This window comes from Talpa occidentalis, unplaced genomic scaffold (assembly GCF_014898055.3).
Source record: "Talpa occidentalis isolate TD23 unplaced genomic scaffold, MPIMG_talOcc4v2.1 talOcc4.14, whole genome shotgun sequence".
NCBI classification, from domain to species: Eukaryota; Metazoa; Chordata; class Mammalia; order Eulipotyphla; family Talpidae; genus Talpa; species Talpa occidentalis.
The window spans coordinates 68,215,146-68,240,636 of record NW_023601433.1 but is presented as its reverse complement, the minus strand read 5'-3'; the positions used below and the strand labels follow the sequence as shown (position 1 = coordinate 68,240,636).

At 37.2% G+C, this 25,491-nt stretch overlaps 1 pseudogene; it reads right to left on the bottom strand.

Annotated features, from left to right (window-relative positions):
* LOC119244747 (armadillo repeat-containing protein 3-like) overlaps positions 1 to 25,491 on the bottom strand; it is a 156,328-nt pseudogene that overhangs the window by 123,179 nt on the left and 7,658 nt on the right.

Sequence of the window (25,491 nt, the reverse complement as noted above, 5' to 3'; positions counted from 1 at the left end):
ATAGGCCAGAGGTGTGGGGGGTTGGTGAGAGGACTCACCAGAGATAGAGTGGGCCAGAACAGGCAGATCGACCGAAATACACTGCTAAGGGGCAGGCTAGACAGGAGAGGTCTGCTGCACCATGTGGGTCAGCTCCCTGGCTGGGGATCGAACTTGTGCTGCAGTGGCTGCAGATAACTTCACAGTGCCAAGACTTCATCCTTTGCACCACCAGGGAGGCCCAGGAATCCTCTTTTCAAACTGCAACTTCCCAAATGCCCAAAAATAAATGACTTGATCAAGAAGATGCAGTACACATACACAATGGAAAACTATTCAGCAATCAAAAAAGAAAAACTCATGCCATTCACAGCAACATGGGTGGAGTTAGAAAGAATTATACTCAGTGAAATAAGTCAGAAGGAAAAAGAAATATTGGATGGTTTCACTTATAGGAGGAATATAGGGGAACCAAATAAGACATCAGGGGAAAAAAATAATGACAATGCAAAACACAACAGAACAAAACAAAAACAAACAGACACTTATAAACTAGAGATATCCTGCAGGGGAGGAGGAGGGAGAGGGATCAGAGGGAGGTGGGAGGAGCATATGGGGCAGTGATGATGGTGCACAGGTACATTGATGAAGGAAATTCTGTGGGGACTACACCTGAAAGGGCGGGGAGGAGGGGTGGTTGGGGAAGCAAACAATGTTTAAAAATGAACAATGAGGTAAAAAATATATAAATAAAAGGGAAAAAAACAACAACCCTGCAACTTCTGGCAGTTAATGATCTTTCAGTCATTCATAGCTAAGGAGAGCCTAGTTTAATCAACTACTGTTTTCCAGAACTTAGCAGAGGAAATTTTCTTGGAAAAATACATTCCCACATAGACACACACACACACACACACACACACACACAAACACACACACACACACGAACTGCCCAGGGAAACTACAGCCAAAGTAACAACTTAAGTCCTGCAGATTATAGCAGAGAACTAGAAAAATTAAGAGAACAATGTCTAAGAATGAGCACATGAGAGAAAAAAAATTTTATTCAAAGAGAGTGAAACTGGAAAGTCTACTGGGTTGTTTTCTTTTTTTAAATCTCCCCCTAAAAAAAAAAAAAAAAAAAAAAAAAAAGCAAACACACAACACTTGTTTAATGTCCCAGAAAGCCTTTAAAACAAGCAATTTGTCCCCTTTTCCTAAGCACAAAGCCAAAAATAGGAATAATTTGGCTTTCTCTTCTGAGGCAGATCTGTGGAAGCCCAGCCTGAGAACACCCTCCATGCTCTTGACAGAGGGAGTGGTCATGAAGGAATTCTGGGCATCGTGATATGCATTTCTACACAGAACATCCAAATGGGAAACAAAACTTGACCTGATTTTCTCCAGAAGCAGACTGCACTTCTTTTTCTTGGCTCCCTTTAAAGAAGAAGGGGGAAAACAACTTCAAGCCTTTCCTGCTATCTTCTCCTAAATGCTGTGCAGCTTGAGGGTCCCCAAAAGGAACATGGTCAGCTATATGGTATGATCTGATTTTATAGGTATTTGATCTCCTGATAGTTTGAAAAGAAGTTGCTTGTCAGACAATTTACTAAAAACAAATAACCTCTGTGGAGCGCTTCTGCTCTCTGGGCCTTATACTTCCCACTGTCTCACCTCAGGATCTCATTACCCTTACCAAGATAATGGCAATAGGTCCCTCCTAGCCTTCTCTGGGTAGCCTTCTCCCCCTTAGCCTCTTCTTCCCAAAATGCTAATGGGAAGTCTCTCAAGCAAATCTGCTATCATAGCTATCCCAAGGGGTAGGGTCTGGAACTCTCTCTTTGTTGCCCACGGCACTAGGAAGTAAAGTAGCTGCTGCGCACAAAAGGCCTTTCCTGTTCATCTCTTTCCAGAGTCCTGACACACACACATACACACCTTGTTGCCCAACTGTTGAATACCAGAGCATACCCACAGGAAGCACTTCCAGGCCCCTCCCACACATCTCTGAACTCCCTCTTATTCTTCAGGTACTTACTCCTGCTCATGTCATACTTTGCACCTTGGGACCCATTTGTCTCTCCCAGTCAGCCTCTTCCTTAGGGAATGCTTCCTGCTCTCACCTATCACACACTGCAGGGTTGTGTATTGCACAGTGGCACAAGGGAGAAATGGCTAAACTGTGTGCATTGCTGCCAGAACTGGCTGAAATTCTGTGGAAAACAAACCTGCCACCATCAAAATTTAATCTGAAAGAGAAGATATTATTCTTTTAAAGTTAGAAAAGGACAATAGTAAGGTTTTCAAAGAACAAAAACCTTGACTTTAATTCCAGCCTCAAGAATACTTTTTTCACTCAAATGAATGACTCCTGCAGTATCTTTCCTGTAGTATCTATTTCCCTCTCCTGAAGCACTTCTCTAGGTCCTTAATGAGCCAAGATAACAATGTGTAAGAATATTTTTTACCCTATCCTCAGTCAGCCTAATTTCATATGTACGGCTAGTCCATGATCTCAGCTATTATATGGCCAAAAAAAATTCAGAAGTGACCAACCTTTCCCCCAGATGTGCTAGCAGTTGATATCCAAACAGTCAATCAGATTGAAAAGCACAAGAAAAACAAGTGCAAGGTCAGGAGGCAATTTGAGGAAATATCCATTTGACAAGTGAGGGGAAGTCAGACAGTTCACCCTGGCATTTTCCTCTCTCACCCTCAGAAGGCCTTGATTGTGATTCCTCCTCATCCCTATCTCTGTTTAGAGGGAACAATGAAGCTATGGAAAGATCAAACAAACAGATCTTTGTAAAACAACAAAAAGGAAACAAAGATGTACAGAGGGGTGGGAAAGGGGGAGGGTGAGAGGGGGCAGGTAGGAGGGGGGTGTTGAGACTGCCTCTAACTTGCATTTCTGATTCAGGGGTGAAGCAGCTCTTAATTCCCACCTGTGGTGATCGGCTGCTCTCTGAACACAAGAGAGTTGAAATTCTAGAATCTTCTATGATGTTGCAATATGACCTAGAGTCATATTGTCCAGTATGGATCCTGGCATCTCCACCTCCTAGCTAAATGATCCTAGATAGGTTTCATAATCGCTCCAGGCCTCAGTCTCCTGGTCTTTAAAATGGACATGAGATTGCACCAACTCTCATATTTTCTCTGAGGATCATATGAGTTAAGATAAATATAAAACATTCAGAAGATTAAATCTCAATAATTTTTAGCTATTACTTTGTTAAGCAAGCAACTAAATTATTTTGTGCTTTGAGCTTTTCAACCTGTAAAATTGAGTTTGCTTCTTTCTTTCAACTGCTCATTAGAAAAATTAGAGGAGTATTATGAAAAGCTTAGAAAATGTGAACTAGCATATGTCAACTTGGAAGACATATTTTGAAAGATTTCATAGTCACCAAAGTATTTAAATTTGCACAGGGTTATTTATTTATTTATTTATTTATTTGTTAATCTTACTTTTCCCAAACGCTTCCACTTTAGATATCATTAATTCTGGCTCCTCTATCCATCAGCAGGCAGAGAGAAAACCACCATCTGCCTTGAGAAGATAAAAAAGGAGTTTCCTCACCAACTCTCCAAGTTCCCATAAAAACCAAGTCCAGATGAGTTTATGATCCTTTGTGCATACTGCATGAAAATTTAGCAGCTAATTATTAGCTAGAATTTGTTAAGTACATACTATTTACCAAATAATACACCAGACACTTTGCATGATTACTGATGGGCACCTTAGAGGCCTTGATATCCCATTTTACAGAAAAGTCTATGGGTAGAAATGTAGAGTAAGCAATCAGCTCTGTCTGACTCCACGCCCTGCTAGTTTAACCACTATATAATGCTGCCTCTTTCTCTTCTAAGTATATGAGACAGTGTTATTTCCCTGGTATAAGTGCAACATTTGATGTCACTAATTTTGAAGTATTTTTGTTAGAAACGAATTTATATTGTTTATAATCCACCAAGTCCATGGTAATTTGTTGTAGCAACTTATTTTAGTCCTTTCAGGCTGCTAAACAAAGTACTATAGACTAATTATGTGGACTTGAGCAATTTCCTAGTCTGTAAAATAAGGTAAGAACATTTTATTTCTAGATTGTAGGATTAAATAAGATCTTAGCCCAAAAGAAATAGCAATTTTAGTGCCCATCCCTCCAATTTTCCTCCCCTCTCCCATGTTATATACAAATTCAGAATCATAAAATGATATTTAAGCAGTAGTTACTCATATTTTACCAAATGAGAGACTATGGAGACTTTAAAAGAACAAACTTCTCTATTTTAACTGTATGATTCAATTTATAATAAATTATAAAAACAACTTTTCAAAAACAATTTGCATGAAGTTAAGGTATAACTAGAACAGCAAATGACAGTCATCTGAAATAGTGCTGTAGAATGAGTCTTCCCAAGAATGTTCAGATAGGCTTTTTCAAAGATGTCAGGAGGAGGACTTTTCTAGTATGTGTCTCTTTGGTATGTGGAACTAAGGTAAGTCGAGGTCTGTGAGCCTCGGGAGAAAATACTACCATTGCTTAAAGAATGAAGATTACCTACATTTGGAGATATCTCCAGAAACAAGCTTTTCATTGGGAGAAACCTATCTTCAGGCAGGGAAAACAGCTGGAAGTGAGATTTCATCATATGAACACATCCCCTCCTCATCACATGAGACTCCTCCTCTCCTTGACACCCCAGGCTCCTTAGCACAGGATATAAATACTGGGTTTGTCCCCATTTACTTTAGAATTTATAGTCACCTAAATTTTCTGGACATATGTCATTAAATTTGGTATTTTTTCCTGACTAATCTGTTAATGCTAATTGGTTATTCATCTAGCCTCAGAATAACTGAGGGAGTGAGGTTATATTCCCCTGTGCCCCAACAAGGGTTATAAAAGAAATAAAACTTAGAAATTAAAACTTAGAAATTTTTCATAAATAAAGTATAGCTTATTGTACCACAATGGCAAAATCCTTCAGCCTATGTCACAAATCAATGGCTTCAATTTCTTTTTAATACAATTTTATGGAAATCTTTTGAAATTGTGATACTGAAAATTCAGTAACTTTTCTAAAGCCAAAAAAAGTTAAATCTCTATTACTACATAAAATTATTAAAAATTTTAATAGGTAAATTCATTCCTTTTATTGGTGTATGTTAAAGTCTTTAATGAAACAGTTATATAAACTAGAAGATAATCATCATTGAAGGATTTGATGAATCATAGCTCTAAGGGACACTTTAACAAGAACACAATCCAGAAGATTCTGCCCTAGCTCATTTCTCATATCACCCTATTATTGAATATAAATGTAGCACTATGGAAGTACTTATTTTTAAAACTTTTATAGAAGATCCAATGTGTCTACCATTCTTTGCCATACAGATATTAAAATTTTTTCAATTAAAGGCTAACATTTATCATTTTCACTAGCACACTTATGGGCTCAGGCCATTTTAAAGGGCATTAAACAATTAATAAGTTAAATCCTGTCAAAGATAAACTATCAAGCAGATGACAAAAGGAACCCTTGCTTTGAAGCTTGAAAAAAATTGCCTTTCACTGTAAAAAAATCATGGCTTTAGGTTCTGTTTCATGTTTCCTCAAATGTTTCATGTGGATCTTTCTTTCCCTAGAGCAAAATTTGTGATAAAATATATAATTTATTGTCATACATTCTTCCCTTTGATGTCTTTTTTTTTTCCTCTGAGGTCCTTGGAAACATTGAAATCACAATGAACTCACTTTTCCTATAGATAATGGAAAAGATGGCAGGATTTGCAAAAGGTAGAAGCTGCCTGGGAGGGATGTAAAGAAGAAGACCAAAAGTAGGAGAAAGAAGAAGGAAAATTGCAGAAACTATTACTAGTTTGATAAGAGTTGGTCTTCTGGGCCTTAAAATAGAAAGTTGAGGGCCTCCCTGGTGGCACAGGCGCTTGAGCACAGCGCTGAGAAGATGTTTGCAGCCTCTGCAGTGCGGGTTCGATTCCCGGACGGCCAGGGAGATTCCCACATGGCGCAGCAGACCTCTCCTGTCTTGCCCGCTGCTCTCCTCAGCAGTGCTTTCGGTCCATCTGCCTGTTCTGCTGCCCACTCTGTCTCTGGTGAATTCTCTCACCCTCCTGCACATCTGGCCTGTACCCCAGCTATTGTATAAATAAAAAATAAATCTTTTAAAAAAATAAAAAGTTGAACTTCAGGTAAATATTATAAATATCAGTGGAATTATGGTCCTTGAATGTAGTATAACTGTGTGAAATCAAACCAAGTCCAATAGTTTGTTTCATACTGAAGAATGGAGACATCATATTAAGGATGTCTCTTGGGTGTCATGACTATTGTGGGCAGGTTCTTTACACATTTATCTATATCATCCTCATGACAACCCCATGAAATAGATCTGTTCTAAGTATACAGGTAGACAAAGTAGACAAGGTAGACAAAACAGTCTTTTTAGGGATTTAATGCTTTTGTTTTAATGACAGTCTCCTACCTTTTTTAACTTTTAAAAGATTATATAAGCAAACTTCCACATTGTATGCATTTCTTTTACATTTTAAAAGAATAGATTCATCAGGAAAGGGAAAAAAGACACTTTCACAAACAAACAGATAGGAAGAGCTACTATTGCTGCTTTGCAAAGGGAAAATGTTTGTGAAAAGAAACACCTGCATAGTAACAGGCAGGCAAGAGAGCTGCCTAAAATGCACAGTTTAATAAAATTAAAATTTCTTATTATATCTCCTATTCAATTCCTAAATTAATCAGCAACATACAAAGGAAGCCGCTATGACAAAAATTGTACATTTTAATCTTTTAAGTCATAAAGAAAAGCAGTGAGGAAATGCACTCAAATAGAACAAAGATACGAATCAGTAAATTTAGTGAGATGGTTAAAATGAGTCATTGATCATCTGAATTCATGGCTCTTTATCTTCTTTTGGATCATGGGCGCCTTTGACACTCTGATGACAGCTCTGAAGATGCACATTCACACAACTATCATAGGACTCAAGGATCGCCACTTAAAAAGTTTATGAGGTGAACTAACCCTAGTCTGTATTATTCAGAATGCAAGATTCATTTAAATATGAAAATGTTTTTAAGGACTTTTCAGATATCTTTATCTACTCTGTGAACATAAATTGCCTGACACTTCACTGCTGGTGACTGGGTAACTTTATATCCATGGGTGCAGGAGAAAGTGCTACTAGGGCCTTGAACCATAAATCTACGCATCCTAAAGCAACTTCATTAGAAACCAAATAAGGATGTTGTTGGCATGGGGAAAACATTAACAATATCATATCTTTCAAAGTTCTAAAGGAATATCCTCTAGAGTGAGTGCACATGCAGTTGTTAATTTCATGCTCATCTGTCAAATGAATGGATGTCCAAATTATTTCATGTAAATTGATGCATGACAGAGCAGACATGGTCCAAGGGCCCACAGCCTGGCCCCATACCCCTTCCCCCACGCAGGCATTGAATGCACTATGCACTAGTTAGTCCCGTCCTAAAGGAAAAGGAAGTTGTTGAAGGAACTTCACCAACCACTACCATCTCTCTCCCCCAGAAAACTGAGACGCTCCCCCCAAAAAAATAGTCCGGAGAAATATGAGGGGACATAATGAGGAAGCAAGACAGCCACAGCCACAGGAATTTAAAAAACAGGGATGGCGGTGAACAAGGGATGATGGTGAACATGTTAATCAACTCACCAGGCCCTGTACACATTCTTATGTCAGAAAAACTGCCAAATATTGGGGTAAAAACACATCTTAAGAAAGTGAAACTGGTGAGCTAAATTGGTTTCCTTTTTTTTTTTTTAAAGGAATACGTTAGTGGAGTTTTTTTTTTTAAGATTTATTTATTTATTTATTTATTTATTTATTTATTTATTTATTTATTTCTACAAGCACTGGGTACAGTCAAAAAGCACAGGAGGGTGACAGAATTCACCAGAGCCAGAGCAGGGAGCAGAGCAGGCAAAAGGACCGAAGTACACTGCTGAGGGGAGCAGCGGGCGGCAGGAGAGGTCTGCGCGCCATGTGGGACCCTCCTCTGGTGGCCGGGGAGCAGCCGGGGATCAAACCGGTGCTGCAGAGGCTGCGGGCAGCTTCACAACCCAGCGCTCAACCGCTGCGCCACCGGGGAGGCCCTAAATTGGTTTACTTTTGCCTATTGTTATTACTTAGCTTTCCAAATTTTTAGACAAAGTGTTTATTATTTAATATTATAGACCCAGTAAGATGGTTTCTATCCTTGGCTCTGAAACCAATTTGCCTTGAAAACTCAAGAACTTGTCTCTGGAATATGGCTTGTACGTGAAGAGATCTAACAGGACTCTCCTAGAGTTTCTAATGTTCTGAAAGTCTGTAATGCTCTACAGATACATATGGAAAATTTTCCAGTGGTACAACAAAAACAGGAAATAGGAAACTTCTGCACCAATTAAGATGAGGACTATACTCTGCCTCCTCCCTGCTTGAAGTAAGGGGGTAACTAGAAGTCTGCCAGGGGTGAAAGAGGTCTATGTTTCAGTGGATTTTTTTATGTGTCCCTTCTAAACTAAAAGTTAAAAGCTTGAGCTATGGCAAGACATAGAAACGTTTACAAAGTAGGCAATTTAATCCTGGTTTATGTTTTGTTTTTGTTTTTTGTTTTGTTTTGTTTTTGTCCTAACTTTGCAGCAACAACCCTCCCCACCCTTTCCTGAAAGCATGGGTAGGACTTAGCAGGCTCAGCATTGTCAATCCTCAGAACTGTTTCAAGTCTCAGAAGTCTTCCATAACCAGGCAAACTTGGCATCCTTTATTTCTTTCAGGTGCTGTAAGAAAAGCAACCTTATTGTGATAATTTACACTAAGATATGAATGTCAAAGAAACCTTTAATACCCCAAAGGCATTTGCATTTTTAAACAACATCCTGCAGAGAGAAAGGGAGGGAGGGTGAAAGGAAACTTTAATTAGGAGGATGTTAGAGAAAGTAAAGTTTATAAAGAACAAAAGGCTTTAGTTGTAGAGAGATACCTGAGCACATCAATGCACCAAATCTGCTGGAATCAGATCCTTATACCTGATTTTGCACAATTCCTTTCCTTCTTCCTTTTCTGAATCTGAAGAAGTTCTAAATACTTCTTCCTGACCCCCTCCCTGTCAGCCTGACAGCTTCTATGGGAAATGCTGAGGCTCCTGCAGAGCAGATAAGGGATAAACATTCGTAATTGTCTGTTATTTATAAGCCAGGGACTGTTTATATTCATAAGAGTTCTAAAATTCCATTTCTAAAACTGTAACTAATAACTCCTATCTCAAATATCATGCTATTGTTTTAAAGCAAATCAAAAAATGGCAAGCATCCCTCATTGAATTGTTTTGCTCTTACATTGTCTCTGCTCTTCTGAAAAAGTTAAAGGTAGAGGAGGAGGAAAGTCAACATTAAAAGAAATTCCAAATACCTGATTTAGTTAAGAATTTACAAGCGTACAATTCAGGAAATCACCCATATTGCTATATCCCCATTGTGCTTTTTATTTATTTGGCTTTTTAGTTTAAGTAATATTGCATTATACATTTTATGAGTTTCAGGTGTGCATCATTGACAATTAATATGTATATAGACTACTTTAAATTCTCCTCTAAAAGCCCAAATTATCCTTCACCATACCACTGTGTCCTTTGTTTTGATATATACCCCTTCTTCCTTTCCCTTCTGGTGACCACTAATTGGTTTTATAATCCAAAAGTTTACTTTGTTATTTAGTACATTTGTTTTCTCTGTATGCCAGATATGAGTGATAACAACCATTTCTCCTTTTTAAATGTTTTAAATTTATTTTTGCATAGAAGAACTGGGGTGTAGGCCAGAGGGGCAGAGACACAATGGGGAGCAGAACAGGCAGATCTACTGAAATACACTGCTAAGGAAGGCAGTGGATAAGACAGAAGAGGTCTGCTGTGCCAAATGTGGGTTAGCTCCCTGGTGGGGCTTGGGGATAGAGACTCAGGCCATAGAGGTAATAGCGCTAAGACTTAACCCCTAGGCCACCAGGGAGGCCCCATAAGAATTTCTCTTTCTCTAACTTATTTCACTAAAGTGCATTCATGTTTTGCAAATGACAGGATTTCATCTTTTTTTACAACTAAATAGAATTCCATTGAGTATATATACCATGTATTCTTCATCTATTACTCAGTGAATGGGCATACTTTTAATGAAAAAAGGATCTGTAATTTTTACAAAACTACTCAACAATGAAAAAAATTATATTTGTCTGCATACATACACACTTGTGGAAAGTATATGTGTATGAAGTCCTATGTATGTGTATATACATACAATGCTATGTGTATATATACAAACATGTATATACAAATAGTGAAGGAATTTATTTTTAATCTACATAATTTATCATGCAACTTTTCATAGTGGTTGGATCAGTTTGCACTCCCATTAGCAGTGTAGGAGAGTTCCTTTTTTCCACATCCTCACCAACAATTGTTGTTGCTAGTTTTTTTAATATGTGCCATTCTCACTGGTGTAAGATGGTATCTCATTGTAGTTTTGATTTGCATTTCCCTGATTACAAGTGATGTTGAACATTTTTTCATATGCCTGTTGGCCATTTGCATTTCCTCTTTGGAGAAGTTTCTTTTTAGCTCTTCTGCCCATTTTTTGACTGGATTATTTTCTTTGTTTTTTGTTGAGTCTCATCAGTCTTGTAGATTTTTGTGATCTACTTACTATACTCTGAATTGATTTGAAATTTGATCCAATCTGTAGTTCAAAAAAAGGTGATTTCTATTATAGGTCTTGGAGCAATAACCAAAATATCAAATGCATATATTGTGTTTCCAAATATTTTAAACCATCCCAATCTGAACTAATAAAATGCACTTCTCCACTGGATTACCAAAGGTCAAGTTGCTGGTCAGGAAACTATGCAGGTGGTGGAGATCTCATCAAAAACTTGAAAGAAGACAAAATAAATTTTTTACTGAAGATCTATTTTTTTGTAGTATCTCATCTTCAATGATAGGAGATTTAGGAAAATATAGCCAGTAGGAAAAATATACAAAAAGGGAAAGGAAAAGAGGAAAAATCACAAGGTTTCCCTTTGTCTGTGAAAAAGGTGTTTTTCTCTACTTACAACCTTCCTCTTAACCTTGGGTTAGATTGCCATTTGGTGAATACAATTCTCTCCAACAGAACCCCATGCTCTAAAACTCACAATGTCAGCACCAGAAAAACATTTTCTCTGTATAATCCTAACACAACTTGAATCAAGGAGGCAGAACTAGGTAGCGCAAAAGAATGTAGAGTCAAATGGAGCTGAATTCCAGCCTCATTTATTAGCTATGTGACCAAAGGCACTTTTTTGAGTTCCAGTTTTCTCATCTGTATAATGGGGATAATGAAGTCTGTCTCGTATGTTGTTGGTGAGCTAATGTATGTGACATACCTAGCATATAGTTGTCAAGGTGGCTGTGGTCCTTGTAAGAAATGGCCATGATATCATGACACAGAGCTCCAGTCCACTTTAGTCACCTCTTCATTATAATTTGTGAGGGTTCATGCCTTTTGTGCATGGACTGATCTGAGTAAAGTGTCACATGATAGAATAACTAAAATGCCCTTTTCAGGCTCTTCAAACAAGTGAGGTTCTGAATAGGAATGGGACAACGTAATACTGGGTTTGAACTTCTACCTAGTAAGTTAATATTTTTAAATGTTAGCAAAATGATGTGATGAAGCAAATGATGGCATTTGCTTCCTTTTGATTGTCTACCACTAGAAAAACTGGATGTAAGCCCAGTTCCACCAGCTATTAGCTAGATGACCCTGAACGAGTTCTTTTACACTTGCAACTTCAGCTTCCTCATATGTAGAAATACTTTACTCATTTCAGGGTTGTTATGAATAAGATAGTGTATATAAAATAGCTATGTAAACTGTACCGTTCTAGACAAGTATGATTATCTATGTTACAAAACAAAGTCATTCAGCAATGCAATGGTATTCAACAAAAATACTCCCTAATCACAGAATTTAATGTAAACCACAGCTTTCTCTTAAAGCTCATCCAAGAAATGTCTTATTGACTTCAATTTAAGAGGATATGGACCAAGCCACATGACACAAGTAGATTTTATATTTGCACTTTAAAAAATAATATAGGACCTCCCTGGTGGTGCAAAGGGTTAAGATGCAACCTATGAAGCTATCTGCAGCCACTGTAGCACAAGTTCGATCCCTGGACAGGGAGCTACCCACATGGCACAGCAGACCTCTCCTGACTTTCCCACTGCTCCCCTCAGCAGTTTATTTCAGTCAATCTGCCTATTCTCTTTCCCATTCTGTCTCCAGTGAATCCGCTTACCCTCCACACCTCTGGCCTGTACCCTAATTCTTGTATGCATAAATAAATCTTTAAATATATATATATAAACCTAATAATGAACTAAGTGAATATGTGAAGATAGTTAAGACAATTGCCTTTTAAATTTTTTCTTATTTCAAAATCATATGTATATATAAGTGCATGTACATATACAAACATACATACATACATGTATATGAGTCTTTAAGGAAACTTCAGAAAACAGATACAAGCAAAAATAAAATAAAAATCACGTAGAATCACACTACTCAAAGGTAATCATTATTAATATTTTGGATTATAACTTTCATGTCTTCTTGATATATAAACATATATAAAGAAATACATATTTCAGTTACAGAGTTTATAAAATGTTATCTGAACTCTGTCTCATAAGATGATCTTCCTGTTCAGCAACAAATGCAAATGGGAATGTAAATTGGTGCAGTCACTATAAAAGTCAGCATGAAGACTCCTCAAAGAATTAAGAATAGAAATACCATATGATTTACAATTAATACATTTCTGGATATTTACCCAAAGAATACACTAATTCAAAAATATATGTGCATCCCTAAGTTCATGTCCACATTATAGATAAGATATGGGAAAAAACCTAAGTGTCCATTGATTGGAGAATGAATGAATAATGCGGTATAGGTAAGTACACAATGGAACACTTCTCAGCTATAAATAAAGACAAACTGTTGCCATTTACAACATGGATAGACCTTGAGGGTATTATGCTAAGTGAAATAAATCATACACACAAAGACAGATACCATATAATACCACTTATATATGGAATATAAAGAAACAAAGCAAACCAAACCAAAATGAAACAGAAAAACAGATTACAAGAACAAAATGGTAATTACCAAAGGGAAAGTCAATTGGGATGACCAGTGAAGTCATTCAATTGTATGGTGATAGATGCAAAGTACATGTTTGGTGATGATCATGAGGTGATAAATACAGATATCAAATTAAAATGCTGGGATCTTGAAAGTTACATGTTACAATTAATATAACCTCAATTAAAATGTACTGCAAAAAATAAACACACCTGAATATTTCCATGGCATTGCAATGCCATTTTATGATTTGTAATATTCCACTGATGACATCTTTATTTACCGTGTGATGTTTGTCTCCATTTCTGCTGTTTTGAACAACAATGTCATGAATCTTCTTGAAGCTACATTTTTATATATTCCTGATTATATCTTCAGAATAAATTGCTAGGAAAAGTATTACTCATTCAAAGGGTATGTGAAATCATATGGCTTCTGATAAATACTGTTATATTCCTACTTAAACATAAGTAGATAGAAAAAATAAAATTTTCATAATCTCATATGATTAACCATTAACAATTTGCTATACTTTTCCAGTCTTTATAAATTGTGTGTTTACATATAATTCAATAGATATATTGTGAAATATTTTTATTCTTTGGCGTATTTATATTTCTTATGAATTTGTAAAAACTCAAAATATGTGTTGCAAATTTTTTGCTGTTTTCTACCCTTTAAATTTTTTTCATGGTGTATTTCGATCCATATTAAGTTTAAAATTGTCATTATTCAAATCTATTTAGCTTTTACCTTTTATGTCATGCATGAAAAGGCATTCCACATTTGATAAAAGTTTTCTTTTTTTCTATTTTCTTTTTATGGTTGGTTTCTTAATCCTCCTGGAATTGATTTGATATCTAATGCGAGGCTGAGAATGCTTTTTTCCTTTAACAACTGGTTAATCGCTGTAGCACATTGATTTTTTTAAATTATCCTTTCATGATCATTGGGCAGTTTTTCATTTTCCTCAAACTTTTATATAGTAATATTCTACTCAGTTTAGTTCTCTGGCTAGTTCTGTATCAAAACCATACTGGTTAAACTCTTTAGCTTCATCACAAAGTTTTATATAGGGTCACAGCAAATTCTGCTTTGTCATTCCTCCTTGAGAATGTTTTTTGGCTTTGCTAGCACACTTATGACAGCCTTTAAAATTAATATGACAGCTTATTTAGATCCTTATAACTTCATGCTGAAAAAGAAATTGCTTCCTCTTTTGTCCTCTTAAAGGTCTTTGTCTGATAGTTTCTTGACAAGTCTCTCTATACTGACCCTCAGTGGGAAAGAGATTTTGTTTTATTTCTCATTGTGATTTTCCTATCATCTGGCACTTTTCATGTTGTAGGCAATCAAAAAAATGTTTTAAGCTCATTGACTAAATTAATGTCTAATTATAAAACATCACCTTAAATATTTAATTGACCTGCGAAATCTAACTCTTCCTAATAAACTCTGCTTTTGTTTCCTTTCTCTTAAAGTATAGATATAAATACACACATGCCAGAGGATTATACACAAGCACAACTGGGAACATCAGTGAGGTACAAGTCATTCCAACTTCCCAAATGGAAAAAAAATGGTGGATGGAAACAAAGGACTTCCAAAAGTATATGGAACACCAACTATATTTGAAAAAATGAGAAATTTTTATATTATTCATGATAATGCACATTGCTCATTTTCAAGACAGAAAACAGAAGGAAAACCCTGATCTCTTTATTGTAACTCAACAGTTGATGACATTTAATTGCATCAACTGTCCAATCAGTGTTCTGTCAACCCAAAGACACATACTTGTCAATTCATGTTGGTTCAGGAGGGGCTTGGTACCACTTAGTTCAAAGATTTCTTACTCCTTTTCAGTTGTTCCTATTGTTTCTCTATTGGTAACTCTAATTTTTGAAAATTAATTTAAAATAAATCATTACAACCATTTCCCACAAAAGAAATTTTAAATGTCTTTTATATCTCTCCCCACTGAGCATGAAGTATGGTTCCAAATTGTAGCAGCATAGAATGATGTGGCATTTCATTTTCTTCAATAATTGATCAATATACATCTACTATCAATATAAATAGAGAAGTACACAATTTAAAGCCAGGTTCCTGTACAGAGTTTAAAATTCATTAAAATAAACAACAGATAATATGAAACAAAAATTACCTTCAAATTATAAAAAGGCATTAGCAACTCAAATGCATACCTTGGTATTTAGATTTTTATGTTTGAAACACATTATAGATAATGCCAAACTTACAGTGTTTATTTACCACATGCCAAGAACAATTCTAAGTGATTTTCTCATTTTCTCCTCCAGGTAAGTGCTAAGAATGAAACCTAAGATGCAATCACTATTATTATCCCGATTTTAAAGATGAGAAAATTGAAGCACAGAGATTAAATGACCTGCCCAAGGAAAGAACTAGGGTTCAAAAAAAAAAAGAAAGAACTAGGGTTCAAAGCCAAGCCTGGGTCCTGCATCCAAGTTCATATTAATTACACAGTTTACCAAGTCTGGATTTAAGATGGAGAAAAATTAAGAGATCTTGATACAGTGAATTTTATTTGAAATTTATACAATGTTCCCATGAAGATGGTTATGAGACAGAACTGAAAATGTGAAAATTAGAGTACCTGAAGATCAGAGATGAATTTTATATTTTTAAAATGTTCTACTACATCTAAAATAGGTTGGAGACTTGAAAATAATCATATATGTGCATATACATACACACACACATATACACATACACATATTAAAATGCATGCACTTTTGAAATAAAATACTTGGAAAAATAAAGACAGAAAAGTTGCATTGTCAATGAACCCAATGTTTCTGAGTTTACTCACAGAAATGTGAGACAATGGATGTGAAATAGAGGACCAGCTGTCAATATATGTAATACACGACCAGAAAATAACCCAGGCCACTTGTAATAAAGAGCAGCCCTTAGGAGCATCACAATGTGATTGCCTCATGGGCTTTAACTCCTCTATAGCAAATCGGACTTGATTTGAATTACAACAGATGGCCAGCCTAATGAAGGCAAAGCCAACAGGAGGGAACATTTTAAGAATTAAGTGTGAGGAAGAAGAGCCAAGAATTTTAAATGAACATTGTTAAGCACATACTTTGGATCTAATGATAAGGATTTGTGTAAATATCTTAAAACTTAAAGATTCTTTCAATATTATTAATTCCATATACAATATTCACCCATCTGCAGAGAAACTACCAAGTTTTAAATATAATTATATGTTAACTTTAGGTATAAATTGCCATATACTTTAATAAAAACATACTGGATACTACCCCATTATGTTTTATTAGCTGTGACTGAGGAGTTTCCAGAGATTATTAAAAAACCTGGAATTGTGTTATGCAGTTCCTTGCACACGTGTGCAAAGAATCCAGTGGCTTGCTGATAATTGTCTTGCAGATTTGGATCTTTCCTTTGTTTCCCAATTTTTAATATGTACAAATGTTACAGAATTCTTCCTAAAGGCCTTCAAAATAAAACCAGACATTTTCCTTTGTCTTCTAATCTCAAAACATTATCTTGTTTACCATCTGAGAAAATTAATAATTTTAAACATTTAGAGCAGATGAATAATGCCAAAATCATCTTGAAAAGTCTCACAGCAAACCTTTTTCAAGCAAAATAGCCTTCCTTTCAAAGAAGAAATATTTCATGAAAAATAGATAATGGCTATTTGTATAAAATATTTCTTATACTTCAAGAGAAGAATGGAATAAAATAGTTATACCTAGGAACTGAATTTAAATATTTTAGAGGGTCTCCCAGGTGGCACAGGGGTTAAAGACAGCGCTATCAAGCTACTGCCAGCCACAACAGCACAAGTTCGAGTTTGATTCCCAGCCGGCCAGGAAGCAAACTTCATGGCACAGCAGACTTCTCCTGACTCGCCCACTGCTCCTCTTAGCAGTGTATTTCAGTGGATCTGTCTGTTGTGCTCCCCATTCTCTCTGGTGAATCCTCTCACCCCCACCCACCTCAGCATACACCCCAGTTCTTGTATACATAAATAAATATTTCAGAGGGCAATCATAGCAACATGAAATAAATTCAAGTTTCACTATTTAAATACAATGAGTCATTTAATAAAGCAATAATCAAACATGTATTATAGTATTTAAATGAATGAGACAAAAGGGATTCTAGAATTTCGATGTGAATGTTGATACAAAAGCTCAGTGACCCTGGCTATTAATTTAATATGATCTTTCTAGTAGTGCTTCTGTGCCTGTTCTATGTGTTATTGCTTTGATTTGGCCAATCACTAAAGCAAGTACAGGCTGTTTTATATTTTTTTTTTCTAAAATCCTAACTTATAGTATCATAGTACAGTCAAGGAAATAAAAGAAGTAGCGTTGGTCCGCGGTACGGGGAATCAGTGGCAAGATACAGGTTGGGAAAGTTCATGGATTTAGGCCAGCAAGATTTTAAAAGCTGTCCCCAAGAATTTGGCTTTTATCCTCTTTAGAATAGTGGTATGGTCATTTAGGCAACTTAGAAAAAAAATAATCTGGCAGCTGTCTAAAAATATGTATTAAGGGAATATAAAACTAGAGGCAAATGAAAATAGTCTGGAAATAGATCAAGACAAATATGATGAGGGAATAGGATATATTACAGAGAAGTCCAACTGTTAGGATCTGTCACATACACTGGATTGGAGATATAAGACCAAGGAGAAATAATTCTAAGTTTTTAAGGGCACCATTGTAAAGAAATGTACAAAAGTAGTTGTTTTGGTGTAGCCCACAATTCTACCCAGGTGAATGGTATTCAATTCAGTGGTTTCAAAATACAGCACCTGTTTTTATTGTTTCTTGGGGATTAAAAAACTTGCAAAGGAGATAGTAGCCCACCTCTCGTCAGAAAGAAGAGATAACGTGTGGGCCTCAGACTGAGAAATAATTACTGGAAACAAATTTCCCAAGAGCTCAGTGACCATCTGTAAAGCATTAGGAGCTCTGAGCCAGTAACTAAAACCTGGTGAGATTTCTTTTGAAGATATTCCTTTTTACCCCATATACAGAGATGACTCAAAAATATGATTCCAACCAGACCTCTCACCTGAGCTCCAGACCCATCCACCCAACTGACAACTTGGATATCTTCTGGGAAATCTTAAAAGCACTTCAAAAATCAACTTTTCTAAATCCAAAGATATGTTCATTTTCCCAAAACTTGATCTCTCATTGTTCTCTTTCTCATGATTGGTAGCATCCACCAAGAAATAAACCTAGCAGTAACCCTTGATATGTCATAGGATATTAGGAATGGCAGATTTCCAAGGACATTTTACTTCTAAACTATCTTGCATCCTTTTATTCTCTCCACTCCCAGCTACTGAAAGATCCTTTGCACAAACCCAGCAACACCATTCTCATAAACCACAGTGAATGGCAAGATTGTGATCATGTCATCATCCCCATCCTAGAGTATGCTATTAATGTCTTGCCTGACTACTGCAAATCTTTGTCTGTTGAACCTGATCTTATATTTCAGACAGTTTCAAACCCCCAATACAGCTGTGCATCCTTCCTTCTTAAAACTTTTGATTGATCTCCCATTCCTCTTAGAAGCAAGACCCAAGTTTTTGTTTTTTTTTTAAAGATTTATTTATTTATTTATTTATTATTTATTTATTTTATTTTATTCTGGGTACAGTCAGAAGCGCAGGAGGGTGAGAGAATTCACCAGAGCCAGAGCGGAGAGCAGAACAGGCAGAGTGACAAAGTACACTGCTGAGGGGAGCAGCGGGCACAGCAGGAGAGGTCTGCGCGCCATGTGGGACCCTCGCCGGTGGCCGGGGATCGAACCAGCGCTGCAGAGGCCGCGGGCAGCTTCGCAGCCCAGCGCTCAACCACTGCGCCACCAGGGGAGGCCCAAGACCCAAGTTTTAACATGGCCTGCCAGGTTCTGCAAAGTCCTGTGCCCCCCCATCCATTCAGACCCAGCTCTCATTTCTCCCTCCACATGGGTTTTGGTTTTGGGAACCTGCCATGTTTCTTCTGTCTATAAAGCAAAAAACAATGATTTGATTTGGCTAGCAGGCCTATGAGCAATTGGATGATCCAGCTGCTCTTGGCCAGCCTTAGCTATCTCAGTAGGCTTGCTCATTGTTCTATGCTCCCTTAGGAAGTCAGTTGAGTCCTGACTAGTCTTGGGTAGCTTCATTCACATCTCATCTGCCAGTTACTTGGTTGCTAGCTAAGGTGTCAGAAGGACCACTAGGTTAGATAACTCGTCATCTAGCATTCTACCCCATCTTATTCATATGGCTCTGTCAAGAGTTTCAGAGTGAAAGGTCATGCACAACGCCTCTTCAGGCCTAAGTTCAGAATTAAGTTAACACCATTTCTTCCACATTCTTTTGGCTGAGTCACAAAGCCAACCAGTTAAAAAGCATCATGAAATAGGCTCTCTTGATAGGAGTTGCAAAGTCATCTTTTAAAGGAACAAATATTTCGGAGAAACTCTGTAATCAATATATCACAATATCTTTTAGATATTCATTCCAGATAAGCTTCCTGACTAGATCATGTCACACTATTATAGACACACTCGAGGAACCACTTCTTCATTGCACTTGTCACACTTGGAATTTCACATGTATTTGCATGGTTATTTGCTAAAGCTCAATTTCTCCCCCTCCACACACCTCTTCTTTTCCAGACTTAGAGGTCAATAAAAAAGTCCATTTGTACTCGCCATGATACTCCCAGCACCTGGCACAGAGTGGGCACTCAATAAATGTCTAATGAATTATAGTACTTCCTTTTGTGTTGTTTCACAAGAACATACTCCCTATCTCATAATAAAATACTTTTAAAAGTGAACTTTTACTTATTTGGAAGTGGTAGCTAGAAGATATGAGTCCCCAAGAGATAAAGTGAGTATACTCACTTCTTTAGGACCCATGGCAAAGAAAGAACCACATAAGGAGCAACACGGGGCTGGAAAGTGACTTTAGAATTTCATGCATAAAGACTCAAGTGGGGTATTTTTGTAAACTGAGGCAGAACAAACACACACATACACACTCACAAACAGGCACAGCAGGTTATTGAAAAAAGATAAAGGCTCCATTGTAGACTTGTTGAGCTTAAAGTTCCCAGAGAACACCCAAGAATCTAACACTTGGTATAGAGATCAAGGTTAGAAATAGAAATTTGGGAGTTAACAGTGTAGACACTGATAGTAATTTCAACCACAGAAGTAGACTAAAGTGGACAGGGAAAGAAAACACTGAGGATGGAACCCCAACAATGATATATTTAAGAAGCAAGAGGAACAAGAAAGGTGAGGCATAGTAACCAATGCTTAGAGAAATGAAAGCAGAAGTATGAAAAGTCCAGTTTAAGAAGTTAAAGGAGGAAAGAGCTTCAAGAGGGAGGAAGTGGCCTACAGCAAGAAATTCATCAGAAAGGTCAAGAAGATAAGACATAAGAAAAACTCATTTCAAAATGACATATGCTGTTAATACTATGAATTACTTTTTCCTAAAGAATTACTCCCATTTATGTTGATAGTCATCTAAATTATTTTATTATTATTATTTTTCTAAAAGCCTTAAATTTAATATTGTATGAGTGCAGGAAGGCAACTGACAAGCACTGCAATTTACATATTGTCCATTTTGTAGATGAGATTTTACTTTGAATGATTAGATATGCCACGTTCAAATTCCTGTCCCCTTCATACTGTGCTATGTTGCCTCACATTTATATTCATGTGTGAAATTAGTTATTTTGGTAACTTTCACTGTCACTCAAATCAGGAAAAAATAGCAGTATAGCATAAGTATAATTTATTCCCATATTCCACTTAATCTCAATTATATGGTATTGTATCAAAATACCTTTAAAAACTTTTTTTTTAAAGCAAGACTACCTGATAATGCAAATAGGACATGATAAATATTTATCATCAAGTGAGAATGTTATTGTCCAACCTGGTACAAATTCATCCATTTGTTATGTAAATGTTGACTATTAAGCTATTCTCTAAAAATGTATAGAATTGTCTCTGGGTTCTAACTTTTCAGAAAACATGGCTTAAAGTTGCCTAAGGTTGCACAGTTATTAAGCACTTTTTTTTTAATGCAGACTCACCAGGATGAACCACATGTTAGATCACAAAACAAAGGTCAATACATTTATGAAGATTAAAATCATATCAAGTATCTTCTCTGATCACAATGGTATCAAACTAAAAATCAAACACAAAACTAAATCAGGAAAAAATTCGAATATCTGGAGACTCAATAACATATTATTGAATGACTATTGGATTAATGAGGAAAGCAATAAACATGTTTAAAAATATACTTGGAAACAAATGCAAATGAAGACATAACTATCAAACCTATAGAACACAGCAAAGACAGTTCTAAGAGGGAAGTATACAGCAAGACAGGTTCACATCACGAAACCAGAAAGAGGGCCTCCCTGGTGGTGCAAGGGGTTAAGACGCAATCTATGAAGCTATCTGCAGCCACTGTAGCATGAGTTCAATCGCCGGCCGGCCAGGGAGCAACCCATATGGCGCAGTAGACCTCTCCTGTCTCGCCCGCAGCTCCCCTTAGCAGTGTATTTCAGTCAGTCTGCCTGTTTTGCTCCCCACTCTGACTCTGGTGAATCCTTTCACCCCTGCCCCACACCTCTGGCCTATACCCCAGTTCTTGTATGCATAAATAAATAAATCTTAAAAAAAAAAAGAAAGAAAGAAACCAGAAAGAGCTCAAATAAGAACTAGAAAAGAAAGAACAAAAAAAAATCAAAACCAGTTGAAGAAACAGTAACTATTAGAGCAGAGGGCCTCCCTGGTGGCACAGGGGTTAAAGTCTAAGCTATCAAGCTATCACCAGTCACTGTGGCATGAGTTCGATCCCCCGCCAGGGAGCTAACCCACATATGGCACAGCAGACCTCTCCTGTCTGGCCCACTGCTCCCCTTAGCAGTATATTTCAATAGATCTGCCTTTTCTGTTCCCCACTCTGTCTCTAGTGAATCTCTCACCCACTATACCACTGGCCTATACCCCAGCTCCTGTATGCATAAATAAAATAAATCTTTTAAAAAAGAAAATATGATATTTTTATAATCTTAGAGAAGGGAGATGGACAAAGTTGACTATCTAAACATATGGAGGTCTTTAAAAATCAATGACCCCTTAATAATGTTGAAGAACAGCAAGAAATTGAGACAAAATATTTGCGACACATATCATATGCCAAAGATTAATATCCACAATAAAGCAACACTACAAATCAATAAAGAAACAGAGAGACCATGAACAGGCAAATTGACAAATTAATAAATACAGTCAGTGTAATGCAGGCTGTGCTGTTCTCCAGTCTGGCAGGATTTATCACCCAGCAGCTGAGTGTGTTGTAGGCGGACTGTCCTCAGCTGCCAGTCCTCTCTGGGAATTACCCTCTGTGGAGAACATATGCTTCATCCAAGGGCATGCACTTCCCAGGGCAGTCCTCATCGAATGACTGGGGGACACTGGGGTACAGAGGTCCCCCTTTATCTACTGGGATATATTCCAACACCACTAGCAGATGCCAGAAACGGCAGATAGAACAGAACCCTACTGTACTGTTTTTTTCCTGGACATACATGCCTATGATAAAGTTTAGTTTATAAATTTGGCATGGTAAGAGATTAAAAACAATTATAACAGTATACTGCAAATGTCTGATTTCTAGAAGAGGAAGACTGTCTACTGACCAATGAACTTGGTCAGCAGATAGATCAGCCAAAATCTATCCCCATCCTCAAGTCAATGAACTTGCTGTTTGAGTTCTAGCTGAACTCTCCCCCTCTTTTGCACTCCTTGCCATAAATACAGCCCACTCCAAATCCTCAATAGACTCCCTGGAGCTGTAGCATGTGGTTCTCGAATTGCAGTTCCTCTACTATTCCACAGTAATTTCTGGTCATTTGAGCTTGCCTTAGATTGCCTCTTTATTTAGGTTGACAGGGAAATGCAATTTAAAAAAAAAAAAAACACCTCAAAAGTCCAATTCTGATCACTAGATTGGCTACATTTTCAAAGATTGACAGTATTTATTGATACTGATGTTGATATAGATGTGGGCAAAGAGCATTCTGTACACAGTGAGAAATTAAATTGGTAAATCATTTTTGGAAAGCTGGTATATTTATGTAAAAAGACATAGTTTATTGAAATATTTCTAATAGTGAAAAGCTGCAAATAGCACATGTGCTGTTTTGTAATATGCTCAGTATTCCACCAAGGAACCACCTCTTTCTATCTCATTCAGTGCAGGTGTGGCTGTCAATCAGTTTGACTGGGTGAAGGGATGCCCAGAGAGTTGGGAAATTTTTATTTCTGGAAGTCCCAATGTGAATGCGCAAATTCAAATCCATCAAGAGCTAAATAGAACAAAGAGGCAGAAGAAGGGTGAATTTTCCCTCTGCTTGAGTTGGGAAAGCCATCCTCTCCTGCCCTCAGACATCAGTAGTTGTAGGGTCTCATAAATTCAGACTCAGACTGGTACTTATACATGATTGGCCTTGGACACTATTGCTTCATGGTTAGACTCAAACGACACCATCAGCTTTCCTGGATGGTCATGGGACGTCTCAGACTCGATAATCTCATGAGTCAATCCCTCTTGCTACAATCTCTGTAATCTTATTGGTTCTGCTTCTCTGGAGAATCCCACTCAATAAAAGCACCTTCTACCTGATCACTTATCCAACCACAGAATCTCATGTGCCTTGACCCTGTAAAAGATCCAGAGGAGAGACCCCCGACTCCAATAGGACCGATCTAAAACCTGCTCTAGAACAGAGATGGATATACCATAAAGAGCAGCTCTCTTTGCAGACTGGCTGTTATGTTAAGTAAGGACTCCAGAGCCCATCTCCTCTGGCTTAGGAAGAAAACCTATCTGTGGAATGAACCCAACACACACAGAGGTTAATTAGGAGATGGAAACATACCTTCTTCCCTGATTTATGGTTTCCTTCTTAGTTATCGTCCCCATCTAACATAACCTATATTCTTCCATTATAAAAGATCCAAGAAAACTGATATTTTACTAAGTTATTCACTATTCCACTACCTAAAACAGGGTTTGGATCATAGTAATAACTACTTGTTAAATGAATTATAAATGAATAATAATGATAACATTTATAGAACACTGACTATGTGCCAGGCTCACAGTGGAAAGTGCTTTATGTGCATTAATTACATTAATCTTATAACTCACTTATAGTAGATTAATTATATTAATGTTATAACTCATTTCTCTAAATTGGTATGTGATATGTATCTGGGCATGACAATACTCATACTTTTTGCCAAATACAAAGGCCAAAGAGTAGAAAATAAAAGGTCAAAACTCGATTTCTCATTCGAAAATAGGTCCTTGAAATGCACAGTGAAGGCAAAAGTCTAGAATGCCAAGGCTTTTACTTGCAAGAGCTGAACCTTTAAACACTTTTTGGGGCAGCGGGGAGATTTCTGTATAAGTAGGACCGCACCAGAAGCGGTCCCTTGTGTGGTTCCCAAATCACACAAGATCAGGGCCTCCATTTTCAGTTGTCTCCAAGAAGGCTGAAACCTCATAGAAAAGTATCAGGGTAGGACCAGGTTATGACTTAGCTCTTCCTGATTGAGTTTCCATGTGGGGGCCAGTCCAAAGCCGCATGACCCTTTTAAGGAGGGAGAAGTGGTTTAGGGGGGATGAGAAGACCTGAAGGGAATCGGAGTCAGGCTAAGAAGTTGCCAGAGCCCTGAGGTATGAGGAGAAGAGACCCTGGTTTGATGGAGTCATCCAGTGGATCCCAGGGAATGAGGACGTCCACAGTCCATCAGTGATCTCTGTCCTCATCCCAGGACACTCCTGGGGAAGGAATGACTTCCTTAGCCTCTACTAGGTCAGTATTCATGAAAAACTCAGAAGTCACCATATTTATCTAGAAGGGGCTCAGTCAAGTTATCTGTCGTTCATTTAAGAACTGAGCAAACAGCAAAATACAGGATTAAGAGATTTGAGATTTGTGATAATACTATTAGTCCCTATTACTCCCGTATGGGAAGATCTTCAAGGCATAATGTTTAAGTAGAAAGAAAGCAAGTCATAAAACAGAATGAACGGTCTATAGGTGTCACGGACTTCTGAAAGTAGAGTGTTCCTATGAAACTTTTCCTTGAAAAAGTGGTATAAAAGGAAGAAGC